The 6,000-nt window shown below is 45.3% G+C and overlaps 1 pseudogene; it reads right to left on the bottom strand.

The window, feature by feature from the left end:
* Positions 1–1,533: 1,533 nt before the first annotated feature.
* Positions 1,534–6,000, bottom strand: part of LOC135537345 (nuclear receptor ROR-alpha A-like) — a 33,237-nt pseudogene continuing 28,770 nt past the window's right edge.

Below are 6,000 nucleotides of genomic sequence, written 5' to 3'. Positions count from 1 at the left end.
AACATGTCATCTGATGAACACTCCTCTATTTCTTCAGTAACCCGTCTCTGTCTCTTGCTGAGGCTATATCTCAACGACAAGACTTGATCGACTGCATCATATGATCTCTCTTCATTGATTGAAATAAACCCTCGCTAGGTGAGGAAGTGGGAAGGGCCACCATCTTCTCCCCCTCCAGACATACTGGTAAGATTAAGACAATAGGAAACAAGCCAAAGGAAGGATGGAATTCGGTTTCTGACAGACACAACCATTATAATAGACATTACTTGGTGCTATACTTTCTGCGGTCGATAGATGGCGCTACTCGATAGCCATCAGATTGAACAGCTTTAAATCTATTTTCACAGCTCAGTCGTTAGTTATGGGTTCAGTCTGACCGTTGACAGTCTCTTTAATGGAGGGACCAACAGGTCCTCCCTCCCTCAGAATAAAAAGCCTTTTTTTAATCAGGTGCGGTTATTAAATCTCAGTTTCCATCTCAACGTCCCGTGTCTCAACTCACGGTGCTCTTAATAGAGGAGGGAAACAGCTTTTTTGAGACTTCAAAGTGTTTCCTTTCAAATGGTATCAAGAATCAACATATCCTTACTTCAGGTCCTGAGCTACAGGCAGTTAGATTTGGGTACGTCATTTCAGGCAAAAAAAACAGTTAAAAAAATAAATAAAAAACTGTCGGATCCTTAAGAAGTTTTAATAGAAGAAGAGAGAGATTTGTTTTTGAGACGCTGGGTGTTGTGTGTTAGATCAGAGCCTTGCCCCTCGCTGGGCATAACACCTGGCACACGGCCTTAACAACACAGGTCATAGAGAAACAACTGGGGATCTGGCACTATTCATGGCTTCAGTGGCGTGTTTCATGTTCAACACACGCACACGTGTGTGTGTGTCTCCATGACAGATTGTGCTCCTCGCCCCAACAGAGGATTTAAAAGGGCGTAAGCTGAGCTGAGCTCCATGACTCTGTGTTTCAGGGTGTCTCTCAGACCTGACATCTATCTACTGTGGTGTAAGCTCCTCTCAGTCGATACAAAGACCCACTAACTTCCTGTTTCACCACAGTACAGTGGCCAAGGTGGAACGGTGGGAGGGCATTGGTCACCATCACGGGAGGTAGACCAATCAAATCACAGGAAATGCTCACGATTCCAGAAGAGTAGATAAACATAGCGCTATAATTTTGACAATACGGAAGTGAAATGTTTTGATAGAAGATTGTCAGGGTGGAAATGGACTATTGCTTATTTAATGGATCATATCTCCAGTATTTCATTAACTCAGAGACAGGTGTGGACAATACACTATTCATTCATTAACTCAGAGACAGGTGTGGACAATACACTATTCATTCATTAACTCAGAGACAGGTGTGGACAATACACTATTCATTCATAAACTCAGAGACAGGTGTGGACAATACACTATTCATTCATTAACTCAGAGACAAGTGTGGACAATTACACGATTCATTCATTAACTCAGAGACAGGTGTGGACAATACACTATTCATTCATTAACTCAGACACAGGTGTGGACAATTACACGATTCATTCATTAACTCAGAGACAGGTGTGGACAATACACTATTCATTCATTAACTCAGAGACAAGTCTGGACAATACACGATTCATTCATTAACTCAGAGACAGGTGTGGACAATACACGATTCATTCATTAACTCAGAGACAGGTGTGAACAATACACTATTCATTCATTAACTCAGAGACAGGTGTGGACAATTACACGATTCATTCATTAACTCAGAGACAAGTGTGGACAATACACTATTCATTCATTAACTCAGAGACAGGTGTGGACAATTACACGATTCATTCATTAACTCAGAGACAAGTGTGGACAATACACGATTCATTCATAAACTCAGACACAGGTGTGGACAATACACGATTCATTCATAAACTCAGACACAGGTGTGGACAATACACGATTCATTCATTAACTCAGAGACAAGTGTGGACAATACACGATTCATTCATAAACTCAGACACAGGTGTGGACAATACACGATTCATTCATAAACTCAGACACAGGTGTGGACAATACACGATTCATTCATTAACTCAGACACAGGTGTCAGTAAAAGTGGCTCGTCAATTGGAACAAATGGGAGAGATACAAGCTAATAGATTGTAAAACATCGATTAATTTCCCAATATAGTATGTACTTATTATGAGCACGGTAACACCCTGTAGGACATCGGAAAGAGGTGGAATGGGACACCTTGATCTGCGTCCCAAACGCCACCCTATTCCCTATATAGGGCACTACTTTTAACCAGATCCCCTTTTTTAAGTAGTGCACTGCGTAGGGAATAGGGTGCACTTTGGGACATAACCCTGTTATTGTTGTGGTGGTGACTTCCTCTTCCTGTTGTGAAGGTTTAATAGCAGATGGCTTTGAAGGTGATGTTAACCGATGGGGTGCAGTACTCCACACCAACACCCCATCACACCGTTGGCCACAGGTAGGTGTTGTGACTAAATCCTCTCCATAGGTAGGTGTTGTGACTAAATCCTCTCCCCATCACACCGTTGGCCACAGGTAGGTGTTGTGACTAAATCCTCTCCCCATCACACCGTTGTCCACAGGTAGGTGTTGTGACTAAATCCTCTCCCCATCACACCGTTGTCCATAGGTAGGTGTTGTGACTAAATCCTCTCCCCATCACACCGTTGTCCATAGGTAGGTGTTGTGATTAAATCCTCTCCCCATCACACCGTTGTCCACAGTTAGGTGTTGTGATTAAATCCTCTCCCCATCACACCGTTGTCCATAGGTAGGTGTTGTGATTAAATCCTCTCCCCATCACACCGTTGTCCATAGGTAGGTGTTGTGACTAAATCCTCTCCCCATCACACCGTTGTCCATAGGTAGGTGTTGTGACTAAATCCTCTCCCCATCACACCGTTGGCCACAGGTAGGTGTTGTGACTAAATCCTCTCCATAGGTAGGTGTTGTGACTAAATCCTCTCCATAGGTAGGTGTTGTGACTAAATCCTCTCTCCATCACACCGTTGTCCATAGGTAGGTGTTGTGACTAAATCCTCTCCCCATCACACCGTTGGCCACAGGTAGGTGTTGTGACTAAATCCTCTCTCCATCACACCGTTGTCCACAGGTAGGTGTTGTGACTAAATCCTCTACCCATCACACCGTTGTCCATAGGTAGGTGTTGTGACTAAATCCTCTCCCCATCACACCGTTGTCCATAGGTAGGTGTTGTGACTAAATCCTCTCCCACATCACACCGTTGTCCATAGGTAGGTGTTGTGACTAAATCGTCTCCATAGGTAGGTGTTGTGACTAAATCCTCTCCCCATCACACCGTTGTCCATAGGTAGGTGTTGTGACTAAATCCTCTCCCCATCACACCGTTGTCCACAGGTAGGTGTTGTGACTAAATCCTCTCCCCATCACACCGTTGTCCACAGGTAGGTGTTGTGACTAAATCCTCTCCCCATCACACTGTTGTTCATAGGTAGGTGTTGTGACTAAATCCTCTCCCCATCACACCGTTGTCCACAGGTCGGTGTTGTGACTAAATCCTCTCCCCATCACACCGTTGTCCATAGGTAGGTGTTGTGACTAAATCCTCTCTCCAACACACCGTTGTCCATAGGTAGGTGTTGTCACTAAATCCTCTCCCCATCACACCGTTGTCCATAGGTAGGTGTTGTGACTAAATCCTCTCTCCAACACACCGTTGTCCATAGGTAGGTGTTGTGACTAAATCCTCTCCATAGGTAGGTGTTGTGACTAAATCCTCTCCATAGGTAGGTGTTGTGACTAAATCCTCTCCATAGGTAGGTGTTGTGACTAAATCCTTTCCATAGGTAGGTGTTGTGACTAAATCTTCTCCCCATCACACCGTTGTCCATAGGTAGGTGTTGTGACTAAATCCTTTCCATAGGTAGGTGTTGTGACTAAATACTCTCCCCATCACACCGTTGTCCACAGGTAGGTGTTGTGACTAAATCCTCTCCATAGGTAGGTGTTGTGACTTAATCCTCTCCCCATCACACCGTTGTCCATAGGTAGGTGTTGTGACTAAATCCTCTCCATAGGTAGGTGTTGTGACTAAATCCTCTCCATAGGTAGGTGTTGTGACTAAATCCTCTCCCCATCACACTGTTGTCCATAGGTAGGGAAGGAGACTAAATCCTCTCCATAGGTTGGTGTTGTGACTAAATCCTCTCCCCATCACACCGTTGTCCATAGGTAGGGAAGGTGACTAAATCCTCTCCATAGGTAGGTGTTGTCACTAAATCCTCTCCCCATCACATCGTTGTCCATAGGTAGGTGTTGTGACTAAATCCTCTCCCCATCACACCGTTGTCCATAGGTAGGTGTTGTGACTAAATCCTTTCCCCATCACACCGTTGTCCACAGGTAGGTGTTGTGACTAAATCCTCTCCCCATCACACCGTTGTCCACAGGTAGGTGTTGTGACTAAATCCTCTCCCCATCACACCGTTGTCCACAGGTAGGTGTTGTGACTAAATCTTCTCCATAGGTAGGTGTTGTGACTAAATCCTCTCCCCATCACACCGTTGTCCACAAGTAGGTGTTGTGACTAAATCCTCTCCCCATCACACTGTTGTCCATAGGTAGGGAAGGTGACTAAATCCTCTCCATAGGTTGGTGTTGTGACTAAATCCTCTCCCCATCACACCGTTGTCCATAGGTAGGGAAGGTGACTAAATCCTCTCCATAGGTAGGTGTTGTCACTAAATCCTCTCCCCATCACATTGTTGTCCATAGGTAGGTGTTGTGACTAAATCCTCTCCATAGGTAGGTGTTGTGACTAAATCCTCTCCCCATCACACCGTTGTCCACAGGTAGGTGTTGTGACTAAATCCTCTCCCCATCACACTGTTGTCCACAGGTAGGTGTTGTGACTAAATCCTCTCCATAGGTAGGTGTTGTGACTAAATCCTCTCCCCATCACACTGTTGTCCATAGGTAGGTGTTGTCACTAAATCCTCTCCCCATCCCAATAGGTTTGTTGTTGTGTGAGGAAAGGCTTTTAGTTTTCTAAGTGCTTAAATGTTTTTTTTTCCTCCCAGAAACCTCCCAACCAACTCATGATCCAGGAGGACACAGAGGAGAAGACTGACGAACATGAACAGAGAAATGTTGGGTGTCTGTCCAGGTAAGAGCAAGTTAGGGCCAGGACCAAGGCACTGTCTGAGTGTCTCTCATTCAACGTGTCTCTCTGTCTCCCAAAGATCAACACTGGCTCCATGACGTAAACTACAGTACAGGGCAGATACAGTACGGTAGGTTACCGACGGGCCCTCGGCTAGCCGTCTATGGACATGGAGCCCTGGTCAAAGTCTGAGCCAAACAGCTCCTTGTATAGTGGAGGGAAGTGGGCTTGGACAATGTCTGGGTAGGTTGCTTTGAAGGCCGTCAGCTTCTCTGTGTGCCGGCTGACTAGCGCCCGCAGGGTCGACACTTTGCATATCAACTGGAGAGAGAGGGGGAGAGAGAGAGAGAGAGAGAGAGAGAGAGACAGCGAGAGAGGGAGAGAGACAGAGAGAGACAGAGAGAGACAGAGAGAGAGAGAGAGAGAGAGACAGACAGACAGACAGTAAGAGAGAGAGAGACAGAGACACAGACAGAGAGACAGAGAGAGACAGGGAGAGAGAGAGAGACACAGACAGAGAGAGGGAGAGAGAGAGAGAGACAGCAAGAGAGGGAGAGAGACAGAGAGAGACAGAGAGAGAGAGAGAGAGAGACACAGACAGAGAGACAGAGAGAGAGAGAGAGAGAGAGAGAGAGAGAGAGAGACAGAGAGAGAGAATGGATTAGAAAAAAGCTATAAAGGACAATCAAAATCCATCCTAAATGAGATGCTCAAACTCACTAGTGCAACATTTCATTTGGCTATATTAAAACTGTTTAATTTGATCGTGAGTATAGGTTATTTCCCTGACATCTGGAATCAAGGACTCATAACCCTTTAAAAACAAGAG

The sequence above is a fragment of the Oncorhynchus masou genome, unplaced genomic scaffold (genome assembly GCF_036934945.1).
Source record: "Oncorhynchus masou masou isolate Uvic2021 unplaced genomic scaffold, UVic_Omas_1.1 unplaced_scaffold_753, whole genome shotgun sequence".
Lineage (NCBI taxonomy): Eukaryota > Metazoa > Chordata > Actinopteri > Salmoniformes > Salmonidae > Oncorhynchus > Oncorhynchus masou.
The sequence above is the reverse complement of the archived record's forward strand: the minus strand, read 5'-3'. Positions and strand labels throughout refer to the sequence as shown.